The sequence below is a fragment of the Tiliqua scincoides genome, chromosome 8 (genome assembly GCF_035046505.1).
Source record: "Tiliqua scincoides isolate rTilSci1 chromosome 8, rTilSci1.hap2, whole genome shotgun sequence".
NCBI lineage: Eukaryota > Metazoa > Chordata > Lepidosauria > Squamata > Scincidae > Tiliqua > Tiliqua scincoides.
This window is the reverse complement of record NC_089828.1, coordinates 350768-369949: the sequence shown is the minus strand read 5'-3', so window position 1 is coordinate 369949 and position 19182 is coordinate 350768. Positions and strand designations below refer to the sequence as shown.

Genomic DNA, 19182 nt, shown 5'->3' with positions numbered 1-19182 from the left:
ACAGAACAGTCCTTAGCAGGTAAATATAGAATAAAAATGAGATGGCTGTTAGTAGGGCAAAGCTCCCCAGATAACAACATTTCACATGAGACAATCCATCTGTGTCCGCTTTTTGTGCAAATACTATTTAAAGATTTTCAGTTTGCTCCGGCATCTTTTCTTCCAGAGTGGATTCTCTTGATTCAGCAAAAATCACAGGACTGTTTTGTTTTCCTGCGTCTATTTTTTATTGGGGGGGGGGGGGGAACAGTCTGAACATTGCACCAGGTTCTTCAATTTTCAGTAGTAATAAAAACCCCAGTCTCGACTGTGGTCATTACTAGAGAAACCCTCATCATTCCATCAAGATCTGAAAATCTCTGCCTAACATCGTGTAGTTAAACCAGACAGCTGTTGAAGCAAAGTTGTACTCAAGATGAGAAAGTTGAAGCAGATTTGAGAAGGCAGGCCCAGCTGGAGAAAAGGGAGGACAAAAGAAACACAATATTCAGAAAAGAGGGATAGTAGTCGGGGCATAGTTTGTTGGGAACCTTCAGTCTCGAAAGACTATGGTATAAGCCTACAGCCCCCAGTATTCCCATGCGGTCTCCCATCCAAGTACTAACCAGACCTGACCCTGCTTAGCTTCCAAGGTCATGGTAAAAGCCTACAGCGCCCGGTATTCCCAGGCGGTCTCCCATCCAAGTACTAACCAGGCCTGACCCTGCTTAGCTTCCGAGATCATGGTATAAGCCTACAGCACCCGGTATTCCCAGGCGGTCTCCCATCCAAGTACTAACCAGGCCTGACTCTGCTTAGCTTCCGAGATCAGATGAGATCTGGCATGTGCAGGGTAACAGTTGCTACCTAAGAGATTGCAGAATCTGCTCTGGAGTTGCACAGAAAAGTCACGTACAGTACTATGGAGAGGCAGGATGGTGTAGTGGCTTGAGAGTTGGACTTAGACAGGAAGATTCAGGTCCAAATCTCCACTCAACCATGAAGTTTCCTGGGTGACCTTGGGCAAATCTCTCTCTCTCTCTCTCTCTCTCTCTCTCTCTCTCTCTCTCTCTCTCTCTCTCTCTCTCTCTCTCTCTCTCTCTCTCTGCCTCACCTACCTCACAGGGTTGGGTAGGAAGACATCTCAGCCTCCCACAGGTGAAAGAGCATATGATGCAAGTCAACCACCAGCCTGTGTTTGTCCAAAAGCAACACTAAACTTCCCCTGATGAAACGGCATTATATCGAGTCATGCCATGGATCTGTCTCAGGAGTGGCTACACTGACCAGCAGTAGCTCTCCAGTGTTCCAGACCAGGCCTCTTCCCAAGCCTGCCTACTTGTTAAATGCCAGGGATTGAATCTGGGACAGTGAGCATGCACGGCCCATCTCGGCCAGCACCCTGTTTCCCCTGATGGCCTACCATTTGCCTCTGGGAAACCTACTTGGAGGCATACTTGTGTTGCTGAAAGTGAGGCAGTGAGGCTTTCTGCCTCAGAATGTGTAGTCGAAGTTGACAGACTTGTTTTCCCATCAGAATGGTGAAAGAAAATGTGTCAGAATGCAGTGGTCTGGGCGTCCAACTGGAAATCTTTCTGTGTTGACAAGAAACCCTCATTCTGGCCCAAATCCCACTTAGGCATGGCATTCAGATGTCATAACTGCAAAAGAGGACAGGGCACTCCAAAATGTAGGACATCTAAGAATAATGGAGGATATGACAAAATAAAAGCTAAAACACTTGTGTATTTATGTGGTCAATTTAAACATATTACTTATTATTAAAACTCTATTACATATAATTTATTAATTACAAGAAATCTATGCTCTGCCTGCTCAAAGGGAAAAGGAGATTTAAGTTCTTTTCCAGGACATGAGGCTAAAAAAGAGGGCATGTCCTGGAAAAAGAGGACATCTGGTCATCCTGGGGAGGGATAGAATCACTTCTGCTCCCCCCCCCCCCCACACACATCCAGACATCCAGATTGCTGGGTGCTTTGACAGTTTTCCTAGATACTGATCTCAGCTCCACCGCTGACAACAAAAAAATAATAATTAGATTCATAATTACCTGTGTGATGGCATTGTTCCCCACCAACCTGACCCAGATCTTGGCTTCAATCTCCTCCTTGAAGGTATCTGCTCCCTCCTGACATGCTGGCTGCAGCTCGTCCTTCCTAGCTTGGTCCTGTCTTGATGATTGAATGAGACAAGCTGCCGGGCATTTCTTTGCCAGTTCCGCACAGTCTATACACACCCCAACCTTTGCACGCAGTGGGTTTTTTTTTTTAATAACACCACTAAAATTGCATTTCCCCTTCATGTGTCTACTTGGATACTCAGCAAACCCAAAAAGTCAGTGAATACTTTTATTAAGGTCTGACTCACTGAGAAAATGGCATTGAGGTCATGTTGCAAAAACAAGTGCCTAGAAGAGAGGCTATTTTGTTCTTGAGGGTCTGCATTCCCCCCCCCCCCCAACTTGGGTAGTAAATGTACATCTTTAAAAAAAATTCTCCATGGTCTAGGATAGCGGTTTTCAACCCCTGTGCCATAGCACATTGGTGTGCCACAAACCGTCTGCAGGAGTGTCATGGGAATTTGGGGGGAGGATCATATATTGGTAGGATCAGTGGGTGATGTGAATCCCCTGGCCGGTAGTGCAGTGTGCCTTTCCATTGTCAAAAAACTGATGGTGTGCCTTGACAATTTTAGTATTGTCAGTACTCTGTGGGATGAAAAAGACTGAAAATTGCTGGTCTCTGTAGCATGGATACAACAGACCAGGAGCCATTCACCAGGGTTCATTCTGTCCTACCAGGAGTTTCAGGGATAGAAACTTCTAAATGCACATCATGTACTCTGTGGCTGTGCTACAGCCCTTAGCTAGCTTGAATGAAATGGAAAAAGAATGAGTACATTTTTGGAGAAATCTTAACTTAGCATGAATGTTCCCTCCAGCACTGAGGACAATAAATATCTCTGTAGACCTACCATAGGGACGATCCCTGCTCCTCTAGAACAGATTGACACTTGCAAGAGAAGTCCTGAACCGGATATCATCATTTGCCACAAATGTGTTTATTTTTACCACTGTTGGCTTTGGCCCAGCCACACTAAAACCTGGAGATTGGCTCAGCCTCAGCTGTTAACGCTAGCCATTAACTCACGGCTGCCGCACAGAGACTGCCAAGTTCATCTCCGAAGTGACAAGTGGGAGCCTTGACTGTGAATGCTACAGAACCATAAAGCAGATTAACAGTGAGATAGATGGCTCAGGAACGGATCCCAACCATCTTTTGTTCCTCATAAGGGGAAAATTCAGAACCGCCGTTTCCAGTTGCTATGATACTGGAATTTGTTTATTATTATAATTTTTTTAAAAAACAAACCAAAATGCCATGTGTTCAAGAGGTCAAAAAAGTACAAATGGAGATATTAGGTATGAAGACACCACATTGTTGTGAAAGCAAAACGCTTCAGATTTAGGCTGATCTAGACCCTGGAAACCAATGGGAAGAAATCAACTTATTATCATTGTATATTTCAGCTAAACTGAAGTATGTGCTCACTGAAGGCAATGGGGTTTGAAATAGCTCAGTTGTGCTTAAGATAAAGTCCTTGTGTTGGATGGAACAAAGTTGCATCTTGAGGAGCTGAGCAGGCTTCATGTCAAATTTTGGATATGATGCAGCCATAGCCATTCAGGGCATGACACCAAGAGAGGTAGAGAAGAGACTGAAAATCTGGCATTTGAATGAGGGAAGAAATGCCAGGAAAGAGTCAAAGAAGAACTCTTGGATGCATTCACACAAACATGCTTTATAAAGATGTGGAACTATTGTGTAGTCCTGTGTAGGGGCAGGAGGTCTGGTCTAGAGGGTAGAGCCTCCGTCTGCCTGAAGATAACATCCACAAGGTCGCCAGTTCGAGGCCACCAGCACCGTGCGACCTTGAAGCAGCTGACAAGCTGAAGCCGAGCAATTCCATCTGCTCTGAGCGTGGGAGGAAGGAGGCCAGAATGTGAAGCCAGGTCGGAATGAAACACCTGAATGTAGTCGTTCTTGAAAGAAAGAACCTTCTTTGAAATTGTAAAAATCCCTATTTAATAGGGATTTAATAAAGCCTGCCTATGTAAACCGCCTTGAATAAAGTCTTGAATAAAGACCAAGAAAGGCGGTATATAAATACCTGTTGTTGTTGTTATTATTATTATTATTATTATTATTATTATTATTATTATTATTAGTCTGCCCAAGACCTCCCAGCACCTGAAGTGATGCACCAAAAGCCACCCTCCCGTACCTGGCGGCAAGCCCACCATCACTCCTCCCCCCCCCACTTTGAAAATGGAGAAGGGAGAAGAAAGTGTAGTTTGGGGGAAGAGGAAAGTGATGGTCTAGACCAGTGTTTCACAAACTGTGGGTCGGGACCCACGAGGTGGGTCACGAGTCAATTTCAGGTGGGTCCTCATTCATTTCAATATTTTATTTCTAATAGACTTGATGCTACAATGATATGTGACTGCATTTGGGGAAGTGTTACAGACCTGTACTTTTAACAAGCTACTGTGTATATTCTTTTAACAATGATAGTCAATGGGACTTACTCCTGGGTAAGTGTGGGTAGGATTGCAGCCTAGGATTGTGAAAAGTTTTCCTGCTTGTTGATGTCACTTCTGCTCATGACATTACTTCCGGTGGGTCCTGACAGATTCTCATTCTGAAAAGCGGGTCCCGGTGCTAAATGTGTGAGAACCACTGGTCTAGACACTAGAACATGGGTGTCAAACTTGTTTCATGCAGAGTGCTGAAGTTAGCATTCATGACTGCTGCTGGGGGCTGGAAAGGACATCATTAAGCAGATGATGGCCAGAAATAAGCACTTTGTTCTCACACAGAAACTCATTAGCTGAAAATGAGAGAAGAGAAAATGTGCAACTTTTCTTCATATTTTCAAGATATAAGAAAGCCTAATTATCATGCTGGGAGAACCCAATTATAACGGACTGGATACATTGCTTCCGGGGCCGCATTCGGCCCATGGGCCTTATGTTTGAGACCCCTGCAGTAGAGCACTTCTGACACTATAGCCCACCACTCTTTTTTCCTCTTCTCTGCACTCCCTCTTCTGTTCCACCACCTTCTTGCCTTTTGAATCCAGTAAGACACGTATCTCCCCCCTTTCCTCCTCCCAACAATCCTGGGAGGTAGGTTAGAGTGATGCTCCAATCCAAAGGTGTTACCAAAAAGGGCTGTTACGTTTAAGGGAGTTATTATATTACCCTTTTGGAAACTTTAGGACCATAGGCTGGATAGCAAGACAGCATAAAGCAAAGAAATCCCTTGTTTAGCTTAAAGAGGAGACTGGGAGGAAGGTAACTTTCAATCAAAGGATTATATTTTTATTGCAAAAACACACAAAGGTAAACATAATACACATGGAAAATGGTAAGTATATGTCTACTTGAATCCTAGTACTTGGACACAGTGCACCTAGCTTTATGATGGCTGCATGTGTTATGTATCTGGTGTATCCGATAAGGAATCCGAAAAGGATAGGTTGTAGGGAAGGATTTTAGGGGTCCCTGGTCTGCCTAACCCCATTTGCTAACTAAAGATGGGGGAAGAAGGGGAGAAATAGGTAGGATGGAAGGGAGAGAGTTATAGACGCAAGATATATTTACCTGTCCCGGGGAGCAGTTGGATGGGAAAGAGTCCTAGGAAGGACCACTCCCTTGGGAGGGCAGCCAGAGAGAGAGACCATGTGGCCAGAGCTTCCTCTTAAAGGGTTATGGCTGACCTAGAATGACCCGGAAGTATCCTACAGCTGTCCTAGATGCGCATGCTCAGTACACACAATGGTACACGTGGAGTATGTAAGAAAGACATGATGAACCAGAAGTCAGCTTACCAGCCAGGCTGACCTTCTGGGGGGGGGGGGTAGCTTGCTTCCTGTTGCTAGTGGACTTTGGAGTCAGGATGTAGCTTGATTTAGTTAACAATAGGTGATAGACTTTACTGCCAAAGTCCTCCTCCTTTAAGGGGTTTGCATATGCGTGATTGGATCAGGAGGCACATTGATTAGGTTAAAACAATACACATATAGAGACATTTGCTTGTCCCTAGAGAAAGGAGCTCCATACCATAGTCTTTTGAGACTGAAGGTTGCCAACAACATGAGAAATGAGTGAGCTTATGATTTGACTCTTTTGTGGCCTGTAAGAGAAGTTTTAAGCCTGCATTTTAGTCCAAAATACATAACCAGATATCAAAACACAACTTGGAAGGGAAAAGGGGATTTTCACGTAACAAAGGGGGATGAATGGCAGTGGACCTAGCACTCTGTCGCCATAAGTTGCTCTTGCTATGGAGCCACCAGCATAAACAGCTGGACGCTCCGTGCATGCGCCAGAACCACCAGGAAGCTCTGCCGGTGCAGATAAGGTGGCAGCGAGGACAGTTCATGGGCAGTTTGGGGTGGGGAGCGGGCCAAACCAGCAGGTGGTTCAAAGGTGAGGAGGGGTGGGTCTCAATGGCAGCTGTGCACACCGGAGCCTGCCCCCACATTCCCATCTATCCTGCCATCTAAAAGCAGTAGCTAAGGGGAGCCAGAGGTCCTATCTCCCCTCCCCCCATGATCTGAGCACTGCTCCTGACCAGGAATTCTCAGGGTTTCTTGCCAGCGTATCAGCACTCTTGGACTTCATTCATTCCCTGGATTCCAATTTACGGTTGCTCTGAGTTTTCATGGAGGGCCCGGAAACAAGCCGCGCAAGGCGCATCCACTCGTCCATCGGTTAAGCACCAATGACACGCACCAGGGATGTTCAAAGCACAGCAGGTGCTGCAGGGACTCTGCTTTCTTGGCCTCTCCCCCCCACCCCATTGTACTGCTTCCCAATGGTTTTTGTTTGAACGGAAAGATCTCTCGGGGAGGGGGAAGAGTCGGTGCACCCTCGAGACTGCAGAGCAGAAAAGAGTAGCTGATGAAAAGGAGTCAGAAAGAGGCTGCTCACTCGGACTGGCCTCAGTCAGGAGAGGAATCCTGCAGCCCTTGCGTGGAGGCTCTGTAGGTGAGATTGCACCATCTTTCCTTTCCTTTGAGCCGTTCCTTTGAGCAGTCTGGCAAAGGAGGGGGTTCTGCCCTCCTCGCTCACTCCCAGCCCTTCAGAACGCAACTGGAGGGTGCTCTGAGTTTGGGGGGGGAGGCTGTGCACAGCCTCTCCGAGCCTCAGAAGGTCTTCTAAGGCCCCTGGGAGGCCTAAGGTCACTTCCGGTTTTTCGGAAAACTGGAATTTTAAGACCTTAGATGGGTCTTCTGACTTTCGGGGAGTGTGAGAGGGAAAGACCTGTGACCCCCCCTCAGCTATGCTACTGATTCATGCTACAGTCAGATGCATAGGAACTAGACTCCCAGGTTTTCATTGCAAAACGGGAAACGACCACTTTTTAAAAACTATTTTCTGCAGTTTGGAGGCTTGGGGAGCCCCACAACAGGGTCTGCAGGCTCCCTGGACCCCCAGGAGCCCAGTAAAAAAACAAAAAAACTTGTGCCCTCAGCCCAAGTGGCATGATCATAGCATGATTACAATCGTAGCACCACTACATAGTGCCACCTTGAGGAGTGTCACTGCCTTCACCCTCTCCCACAGGAACTTACAGCAGTTCCCAAACTCCCAGAGAAAATTGCCAATAATTTTGTCTCTTATTGTACAGGTAAAGCAAATGAACAGATGAAGAAACACATCGATAAAGCAGCTACCATGTTTTCCAGACTCACAAAGAGTCTGGTCCAACAAGAAGCTATCGGAACATACCAAGATCCAGGTCTACAGAGCTTGCGTCCTGAGTACACTTCAGTACTGCAGCGAGTCATGGACTCTTCGCTCACAACAGGAGAGGAAACTGAACGCTTTCCACATGCGCTGCCTCCGACGCATCCTCGGCATCACCTGGCAGGACAAAGTTCCAAACAACACAGTCCTGGAACGAGCTGGAATCCCCAGCATGTATGCACTGCTGAAACAGAGACGCCTGCGTTGGCTTGGTCATGTCGTGAGAATGGATGATGGCCGGATCCCAAAGGATCTCCTCTATGGAGAACTCGTGCAAGGAAAGTGCCCTACAGGTAGACCACAGCTGCGATACAAGGACATCTGCAAGAGGGATCTGATGGCCTTAGGAGTGGACCTCAACAGGTGGGAAACCCTGGCCTCTGAGCGGCCCACTTGGAGGCAGGCTGTGCAGCATAGCCTTTCTCAGTTTGAAGAGACACTTGGCCAACAGTCTGAGGCAAAGAGGCAAAGAAGGAAGGCCCATAGCCAGGGAGACAGACTGCACTTGCTCCCGGTGTGGAAGGGATTATCACTCCCGAATTGGCCTTTTCATCCACACTAGACGCTGTGCCAGAACCACCATCCAGAGCGCGATACCATAGTCTTTCGAGACTGAAGGTTGCCAACAAACTATTGTATAGGTGCTTGTACCACCACAAGGTAGGTATTGGCAACCTTCAGTCTCGAAAGACTATGGTATCGCGCTCTGAAAGGTGGTTCTGGCACAGCGTCTAGTGTGGCTGAAAAGGCCAATCCGGGAGTGACAATCCCTTCCACACCGGGAGCAAGTGCAGTCTGTCCCTGGTCTGTCTCCCTGGCTATGGGCCTTCCTTCTTTGCCTCTTAGCCTCAGACTGTTGGCAAAGTGTCTCTTCAAACTGGGAAAGGCCATGCTGCAAAGCCTGCCTCCAAGTGGGCCGCTCAGAGGCCAGGGTTTCCCACTTGTTGAGGTCCATCCCTAAGGCCTTCAGATCCCTCTTGCAGATGAGTGGAAAGCGCTCAGTACCACAAGGTACATTTTGTATATCAGGCAACAAAATGTCTTGGGCTGTCCTATCACCTCCATGGCTACCCAGGGCCTATGGAAACATCAGAGTTTGCCAACACTTGAACCCAGTGCAGTTCATAAAACACCTTCTCTGATGCTCTCTCAGTATTTGAAAGGGCAGTAACTCCCAGAGAGTTTAGGAACTGCTGCCTTCTCGGGTTCCAGGGCCCCTTTGTCAAACAAGGATGCAAGACAAAGCAGAGAAACATAGTCATTTATTATTGAGCACCAAGAAAATGGTGACCTTCAAATGTGGCAGGGCTCCCCGGTAGGGGGTGGGCATATGGCCCCTTTTGAGAATGGTTGACAAGCCTATTGGTTGTCACCACCTTTTGTGGCAAGGAATGCCATTTATTAATCATCTCCCGATTTGGGTGCCCAAATGTCACATATTGTTAAGTATATAAACATTAAAGGGAAAAAAAAAACCCAAAGAACTCTACAGCTAATTGTTTTGTGCTGCCATGAGCAAGGCAGGCTTGAAAATGATTTGGGAGTGCAGTGGTTGGAAGGAAAAGAGCAGTTATGTTATTCCCCGTCCTAATAGTTGTGGGTTAATGGTCCCAAAGAGCCAGCAGAGCTGGAAAATTGCAATGTACGTACTTTAGGCCGGTCTCCAGCTGCTGCCGGAAGAGTCAAATTGCGCAACGCTTGCTTTATTAAACTGATTTACACAGCGAAAATACACTGTTAAGCAAAACAGTAATTTGTTAGCTTGTGCGAGGGGCGATGACAACTCATTTGCCATGCCGTATGAAAATATTTAAAGGCGTTTAAGACCGTTATTGCCATTTGACAGAGGTTTTTTTTTTTCCAAACTGCTGGAAAAGCCATCAGTGACAATGTCTCAGTGAGACGCAACCAAAAAAAAGGAGAGGTGAGGGGGAAAATATGATTCAGAAGGCCAGTCTGTACAGTATGCTGGAGGGGACAGTAGAAACTTAGAGTGGACCTCTTGGCTGCACCTGCATTGCTTGTGGAAGGCCCCGAGTCACAGGGCCCGCCTAAGAGCTCCTAATGCCCGAGGCATGCCATAGGCCTGGCGCAATGCTGCTCCCTCTTACCAGATGGTCTTCTCCTCCATACATCTGTCCCCTTTTAAAGGCATCTAGGCCAGGAGCCATCACCACATCCTGTGGCAAGGAGTTCCACAGCCTGATTACACACTGGGTAAAGAAATATTTCCTTTGGTCTGTTCTAACTCCCCCAACACTCAATTTTAGTGGCTGTCACCTAGTTCTGGTGTTGTGTGAGGGGGAAAAGAACATCCCTATCCATCCTTTGCATAACAGAGGACAGAAATGAACACCCACCACCAGTCTGCTACCTGAGGCGACTGTTTCAGCTGGCCTCGTGGCTGGGCCAGCCACGCACACTGAATCCTTAGCATTTCCAGGTGGGGCTGGGAAGGACTTCTGTCTGCCTGAAACCCTGGAGAGCTCTTTCCGATCAGTGTAGACAATCCTGAGCTAGATGGACCAATGGTATCACTCAACAAAAAGCAACTTCATATGTCCCTCAAGAGTTTCCACACCGCTTTATTAAATTAAATTAAAGTTTGTGAAACAAAGATATTTTGAGCATGCCAATAAACCAGGGAAATGGTTGGCCTACAAATTGAGGAAGCAGAGAGAGAAGAGAGTAATTTTAAAATTGCAGGAGGCGGGAAAAATGTATACTGATCAGGAGGATATAAAAAAAATAATTACAAATTATTATGCTAATTTATACAAAAGTCAAAAAATAGATCAAGTAGAAGTAAAGAACTACTTGGATAAACAAAATTTACCAGAAATGTCTGAAGAACAAAGGGAAATCTTAAATAATAGAATAACTCTGTTTGAAGTTGTAGAGGCAATAAAGAAGATTAATATAGATAAAGCTCCGGGTCCTGATGGTTTAATAGGTAGATTCTATAAATGTTTAGAAGAAGAAGTAAGTTTACCATTGCTTAACATGATGAATGATATTTTGCAGACTGGGAAAATGCCAGATTCATGGAGCAGCAAATATAACTTTTATTCCTAAAGAAGGACAGGATTTGATGGATATAAAAAATTACAGACCTATTTCCTTGTTGAACAATGATTGTAAAATATTTACAGCAATTTTAGCAAACAGAATGAAGAAGATATTACAAAATCTTATACATGAAGATCAATGTGGTTTTTTACCGAAAAGACACATGAGTGATAATATTAGACTAGTATTGGATTTGCTGGAATATTATGATAAAAGGATAGAGAAACAATTAGCATTGATTTTTTTGGACTTTGAGAAGGCATTTGACAATTTGAGTTGGACTTTCTTGATTGCTGTCTTAGAGAAGATGAACTTTGGAGGGAACTTTATACAATGGATAAAGTCAATTTAAACATCACAAACTGTGCAGGTAGTGGTAAATGGAGAACTATCAACAGTGTTTGAGATTCAAAAGGGAACACGACAAGGATGTCCATTGTCGCCACTTTTATTTATACTTGCCCTAGAAGTGTTGTGTAGAGATATTAGACAAGATGAAAGACTACATGGTGCAAAGATTAAAGTTGAATGCTTTAAATTAAGAGCATTTGCAGATGATATGGTTTTGATCTTAGAAAAACCTTTAAAAGACATAGAGTTGTTGATGGTTAAGTTGAAGAAGTTTGAATCATTAGCAGGATTTAAGATAAATAAACAGAAAACTAAAATTTTATCTAAAAATATGAATGAACAAGATCAATCGAAGTTGATGAATAAGACTGGGTTCAAAGTGGAGAAGAAGATTAAGTATTTAGGTATTATTTTGACAAACACGAATTGTATGTTATTTCAAAATAATTATGTTAAAGTTTGGGGTGAAATTAAAAAAGATTTTGCAAGATGGGAAAGGTTGAAATTATCTTTTTTGGGAAGAATATCTGTAATTAAAATGAATGTATTACCAAAAATGCTTTTTCTCTTCCAGAATATACCAATATTACTGTCTGATAAACCTTTTAAAGAGTGGCAGAAAGTTGTGACAGGTTTTATATGGCAAGGGAAAAAACCAAGAGTGAAACTTAAGATTTTGCAAGATGCAAAAGAAAGAGGAGGTTTAGGACTGCCTGATCTGAAGACTTATTATGCATCATGTTGCTTTCTGTGGCTTAAAGAATGGATATTGTTGCAAAACAAAAAATTGTTGAAGTTAGAAGGATATTATTTAAGATTTGGTTGGCATGGATATCTTTGGTATGATAAGTTGAAAGTGAATATGGAATTCAAGAATCATTATGTTAGACATGCACTGTGGAAGATATGGAATCGTTATAAGAAAAGGTTTTACAACAAAATTCCACTCTTAACTTCACCACAAGAAGCACATTTTGGTTTGGGAACTGTACCAAGAGATAAATGGTTATTGTATAAGAACTTATTGAAATGTAATCAAGGTCAGTGTATTTTGAAGTCTAGAGAGGAATTGATTGTAGAGGGTTTTGACTGCCAATGGTTTATGTATTTACAATTATTAGAAAGATTTAAAATTGATAAAAAATTATATGGTTTTGAAGAGGGAGAGACAATATTGGAGAAACAATTAAGATCAGATGAGCAGGTAATATCTAAAATATATAAATTGCTTTTGAAGTTTGAAACAGAAGATGAACAGGTTAAAGAATGCATGATCCAGTGGGCAAAAAATGTGGGTTATGAACTTTCAATGGACAGATGGGAGAAATTATGGATAAAACAGACAAAATTTACTTTGAGTATTAGCATTAAGGAAAATATATATAAGATGATCTATCGTTGGTATGTGACACCAAGTAAATTAGCTAAAATGTATGAAACTATGTCCAATAGTTGTTGGAAATGTAAGAAACAAGAGGGAACATTTTACCACATGTGGTGGACGTGTTCAAAAGTTAAAAAATATTGGTCACAAATTCATGTACAGATACAGTTGATCTTAAAAACAAATATACAATTGAAGCCAGAAGTATTTTTATTAGGTATGATAGATGAGTATGTGGAAAGAAAAAATGAAGTTTTATTTTTGTATATGATAAGCGCTGCCAGAATACTTTATGCTCAAAATTGGAAGACTATGACTATACCTTCGGTGGAGGAATGGTGGATAAGACTTATGGATTATGCGGAGATGGATAAATTAACAATTTTGCTTAGGGAGAATTCAACAGAAACCTTTTTGAAGAATTGGAGTCCAGTTATTGATTTTTTGAATCAGAGAGAGGATGGGGATTTGAGGTATTTTGGATTTGAAGATTGATTTTGAAGTATTAGTGGTATAGATTAACATTTGTTAATGTTTGGACTGTATGTATTTGGATTATAAGTATGGGAATGTTTTGGCTTCGCTCGTGCTGCTTTATTGGAATTTTGTTTATGTATGTAATTGTTTTTCTTTTTTATGTTTATTATAGTTAAATAAATAAATAAATGACCAAAAAAAAAAAAAAAGAGTTTCCACACCGTAATGGTAATGCATCTGTTTCATGTGCAGAAGATCTTGGTTCAATCCCTAGAAGCAGGTCCAGTCCAGGTAGGGCTGGCACTCCATGTAGATGACGTTAAATTCAATGGATCAATGGACTTGCATAGTATAAGATTGCACTGTATGTTTAGACTACCACTGCAAGTATCAGGAAGGTTAAAGATCCCTCACTTGAAACCCTTTCTGCAAGCCATAACCTAGCACATCAGGGAGAAGGTGACACTAAACCTTTCCCCGAGTTTAAAAATATTTCAGTACTGAGCAAAGGCCCAAAATAGTAAGAGCGCCTTGCCTCATTCGGAATAGTCCCTGTGAACCACTTTTCGTTCTTTCTTTCTCAACAAAAGAACCTTACTCATTTCTCGGGTTGTATCAGGAGGAACTTCCAATAGAAAAGACAAGTCATTACTGATGTAGGAGCGCAGCTTATGTTATTATACCTGCAGGAGATTAGGCTGCCTTCCAATTTTATGCACCCAATTCATGCTGAGAGCCAACTTTAAATTGTGTATTCCATGAACAACAATGTGCAGCCCAAAGAGGTACTTTGGGGACATAATTAACCTTGTGTTTTTTTCCCCTCCTGGAATCCTCATTGTTTTACTTAGTCTACCAATGAAATGCAAAGTGTATTTGCAAGCACAATTCTCAGTACAACAGTCCTGAACGGCTTCCAAAGAGACAAGCCTCTTCCACCTACCAGCAGCGTCAGGGAGCTCAGGGCCACCCCAAGACCTCCCGATGCCGGAGAAGGGATGCCATATGGCCCCCCCTTACTGAGTTTCTGCTCCTCCCACCCTCCCATAGCTTAGCACAGAGGGGTGGAATGAGGAAGGGAGAGGGTGGATTCAGCAGCAGGAGTGTGGGCCAAACCCTCTCCCTCTCCCTTTCCACCACCTTTACACGCCTCAGTCCTGTGCCAACAAAAGACCAAGAAATCCCATAGGGACTTTGAGATGTTTCCCCAGGGCAGGTGAACAAAAGCACCCCGAGGAGACCTCTTCCGCCTTAGGATGTGACCAGCACCTCCTCAGAGTGCCTGCATTGGGAGGGGGAAGGGATTTAGGTAGGATGGGGCTGAACATGGAATTTGAAAGGTAAATGGATTTTCTGTGGAAATTTGTCTTTGAAAGGTAAGAAGATTTCTACTTATTTTCTATTAAGAAAATAGAAATCTATTAACAGCAGAAATCTATTAACGGAAAATAAGATTATTTCTACTCTCTATTGAGATTTCATAGTAGATGTGTTCCTTGGGTGTTTTTTGTTTGTTTTTTGCATCTGAGGCATCAATAGAACTTGTCATTGGCTCCCATGTAAGCATTTTCTTCAGAGCAAATAGCATACATTTTTTCCCTCGCCCAAATAGCATAAATTAGCAGCATCCAATCTGAATTAGAATAATGTCGGAGATTATTTTGAAAAACTGTAGCAATTTATTTTTGGCTGCAATTGAAGTCTTTTCCCAAGAGCAAAGAGTTTGTGTGAGAACCTTGATTGGGCTTAGTTGGGGGGGGGGTAAGCTTAAAGCTCTCTGAGCCCTGTAATGGTCCAAGTCAAAACTGGACTCCTCCCCAGACATGGTGCTTACATAAGAAAAAGCAAACATGCTTCAAGTTTCTAGGCCATGTTGAGGAGTAGACGTATGGGCACTCTATGCTTATGTCTGCATGGGGTTTTAACTGCCACAGCTCCTATGAATGAGAGGAAATATAGTCTGGGAGTGGACACTAAATAACACAGTGCCATCCAGAAATCAGCCGCGGAACACAAGAAGTCCCTTTCCAAGTCACCATCTGTGAATGTGCCTTTCAAGAATTTGCAGCGATTGTGACAGGCTCTGAACTTGTGAGCTGCAGGGCCAGAAGCTTGGTCAGGAGGTCTGACACAGGCATCTCATTTCAGATGCATTGCGATCCTTCAAGTTGTTTTCGTGAAGCCTTCGTTCACTGGTGGCTTTGTTAGGTAACACCCTTTGGCAATAATATCGCTGTTTGGCAAGATTGTAAAATGTCAGCAGACGAAATGAATCTTGCTTTCCCGCTTTTTGCTGCAATCAGCACCAGTACCAGTACAAATAAGCCCAACCGCTCATGGCAGTGAAGGAGGAGCTGGAATCTCTTTGCCACCCTGTGTCTCTTCTCTGGGGCCACTTGGCTGACATTTTGTGCCCTTGTATGATGGCTTTAACCTTGGGTGAGGACGTGACTGTGCGGAGAGCCAAATGGAAAAGACCAGGATCATATTAAACTCTTGCATTTATGTCACAGCCTCAGAAGTGAAACTGTCAAGCCATCAAGCTCAGTACACTGAGCAATTCTCCAAGGTTTCGGATGGAGAAGGGCCTTTCCCAGACCTTACCGAAGATGGCAAGGACTGAATGTCCCACTGGTGCTGTCCCACCAAGCTGTTGGGAAGGGGAAGATGGGAAGCAGCTGAAAGCTGTGCCAAATGGCACATGGACAGTACTCTGTACAAAATTTGAACATAGAGATATGGAGTATTTCTAATGTGTAGAGTTGGGACAAAATGGTCCTTTTCTTTTTTTTTCTTTTTCTTTTTGCAAATTTTAGTGTTTTCCAAAAATGAGCAGAAAGGTGTTATGCGTTTTAATTCCATTAAAAAAAATAATTTACAATCACTTAAAAATATATACTAGGTAGGTGATATGTCAGCAGATACAGCCACAGTCATTACCAACATGTAGTTAGAAAACGGTTTTATTTTTTCCACAGATTTGGTTTTTTTTTCCTTTTTTCCAAAAATGATAAGTGCCTTAAGTAGCGGTTCTCACACTTTCAGCACCAGAACCCACTTTTTAGAATGAGAATCTGTCAGGACCCACTGGAAGTGATGTCATGACCAGAAGTGACATCATCAGGCAGGAAAAATTTTTAACAATCCTAGGCTACAATCCTACCCACACTTTCCCAGGAGTAAGTCTCATTTACTATCATTGTGAGAGTTGCCTGTTAAAAGTAGAGATCTGTAACATTTCCTCAGTGCAGTCACGTGCCATGGTAGCATCAAGTCTTATATTATATATAAAATATTGAAGTGAATGGGGACCCACCTGAAATCAGCTCATAACCCATCTGGTGGGTCCTGACCCACAGAATGAGAAACACTGGCCTAAAGTATTAGGTGTTTTTATTAGAACCCACCTCTACTAATGTGCCAGCCCTGCTTCAGAGACAAGACTCCGTCGCTGAGAACTACTAACACAAAGTCAGGATCATTCAGATGATGAGATCAGGAAGCATTCTTGACAAACGAGTGAACTGTCCCTTCCCAATGCCGGGACAAGCTTGCCTCAGTAGCTTGCCTCGGATGGGAGGCAGAAGGTACCACCTGCTGTCCCCTCCGCTCTACACCTGTCTCGGCATTCATCTTGTGACAGTTGGTTGGAGCAAGAGATGGACAGCAGGCTGTTGATAGCATCTGGGAGCGTTGTGGAAGCCAGGGATCCCCTGCCAAGAAGGAGAGAGTGTGCGAGTCTCCACAGAGTGCTGCCAAGCTCTATAGCAGTGCCACGGCTCATTACGAGCAAGATCAATAGCTCTGAGCACTTCAGAAACTGGGAGAATATTCCACACATCAGATGGCACATCAGCTGAGAATGGGGATTTTGTCATTGGCAGGTGTGACATCCTTCAGGCGCCACCCAGAGACCGGTTCTTCTCCCTTATCTTGAAAATTAAACTGTTATGAGAGCATTCTTCCTCTTTTCCAACGGCTCCCTCAGGCCTGGCAGAGATTTGACTTTTAATTGAAGATCTGACTGTATAAAAAGATGAATTCAAGATAGAAATATTGTGGAACAATATTTCACAGAATGGAAGAAAACAGCTCCAGTTGCATCAACACCTCCTGAGGTTGAGTCAGGGGTCAGGAAGGCTCTTTCTAGCAATGACCAAAGGCTGCCATTGGGAAACCAACAACATACTTTAAAAATCACAGAGCAAGAGCAGGTCTGCCCAAGTGGTAGTTCATCAAGTGGGGCATACTTCACAACTCTTACTTATCAGCCCAGGGGTGTCAAGCACAAGGCCCACGGACTGGATGTGGCCCTCGGCTGGAAGCAATCTGGCCCTTGTTTTAACTGGGCTCTCCCAGCATGACAATTAGGTTTTCTAATATATTGAAATTATGGACAAGATTTGAACATTTTCTCTTCTGTCATGTGCAGCTAATGAGTTTCTGTGTGAGAACCAAGTGCTTATTTCAGGCCATCATCTGCTTAATGATGTCACTTCCAGGCCCTCAGCAGGTTCCATGAATACTGTTCCGCCCACTATATGAAAAGATTGACAGCCCTGTACTAACCTCTTAGATTCTAGAAAATGTTGTGTTTTACAGAATATCCAGGGAAACTGAGTCCCTGCTGGATGAGAAAGCCTTTAGAGTCAAATTCAGAACTGAAGGAGATCCCAAAGAGTTCTGCCAGATTTGACTGACTGATTGATTGATTGATACCCCACCTTTCTACCACAGTCAAGGGCATTTAAGGCGGCTTACAAAACATCAGTACAATTGTAAATAAATTGTATTTAATACTAAAAATATTATAAAATCAATTAAAACAATCAAAACCTACAAACACCAATAGATCACAATTAAAATTACATTTCTGAACCTAGTTTTGAAGCAAGACGTCTTCAAATTCAAGCCTGGTTTGTAGTAAATCTTGCTCCTATCCATTAGCAAACCTTTCCCTGACAGTTCCCTGTCAGTTCCTTCCCTGACAGCCCTAGCCAACTCCCTTAACACTTGAGAAGGAAGGGGGGTAACTGAAACTGGGAATGGTTCACTTGAGACAGAAGAAACCTATTCGATTGCCTTATCCTTAACTGGAAATGAAGCTCCCAAGCATACCAGGAGCATAATTTTCTGTAGGGATGCATGGGAAGTCTGCAAGTTTGCCTCCCAAGTCAATTCCCATGCTCCCCTTAATCTTTTCCTGCTGGAGAACAGGGGGTTATAGTTTCTTCTACCTCTGCTCCTGAGTATGGCTCTCTAGGAGGAAAAATGATAATTGGTTGATGTAGATTCTGTTAGAAGTTTCTTTCTTTTCCTCTTCCATAAATAAATAATAGCTATGGTTGCTCCTTTCCAAATTCCCATCTCTTTCTTTGCCAACCTTTTCTCCAAAGGGTATTCCATGCCAACATATGTCAGCTGCTCACATGCAGCAAATCCTGTTTTCCATATTTCAAGCTGTTACTGTACATGGAGGTCACTGTGACAGGCAGCTTCAGAGGGTACCTGGGTTTTGGCAAGGTTAGGGCCGCGAAGCAGCCAACAGCTTGTCAATCAGGCCATCAGTTTCTCAAATACATGAAGCTTTCCTTACATGAAGCTATTCTCCCTGTAGGGAGATTTTCACACACACACACACACACACACACACACAGAGAGAGAGAGAGAGAGAGAGAGAGAGAGAGAGAGAGAGAGAGAGAACACACATTGGACCATTCCTAACAAATGAAAATATCCAGAACCCCAATCAAGCTCGATCCTATGCATGTCTACTCAGAAGTAAAGTCCCATTATAGTCAATGGGGCTTACTCCCAGGTAAGTGTGGATAGGATTGCAGTCTCAGTCAGAGATATATTTACTAATCTCACACAGATCTCAAAGCAGCTAACAAGCGACAATAAAAAAAAATATTGTTAAAAGCAGGAAAAATGCATCAATAGAATGAAAGCCGAATTCTCAAAGACTTTGCAAAAGACCTGCTGGCACTTCTGTGATTTGCGCCTGTCTCTGCACTGACTGCTTGCTGTGTGCTGCACGGGAGGGGGCTGTTTCCCTTCAAGGCATGGCTTGTGAGTGTCCTCG

At 43.5% G+C, this 19182-nt stretch overlaps 1 pseudogene; it reads right to left on the bottom strand.

Moving 5' to 3' along the window:
* Positions 1-730: 730 nt before the first annotated feature.
* On the bottom strand, positions 731-847 carry LOC136659737 (5S ribosomal RNA; annotated as a pseudogene).
* Positions 848-19182: the final 18335 nt, after the last annotated feature.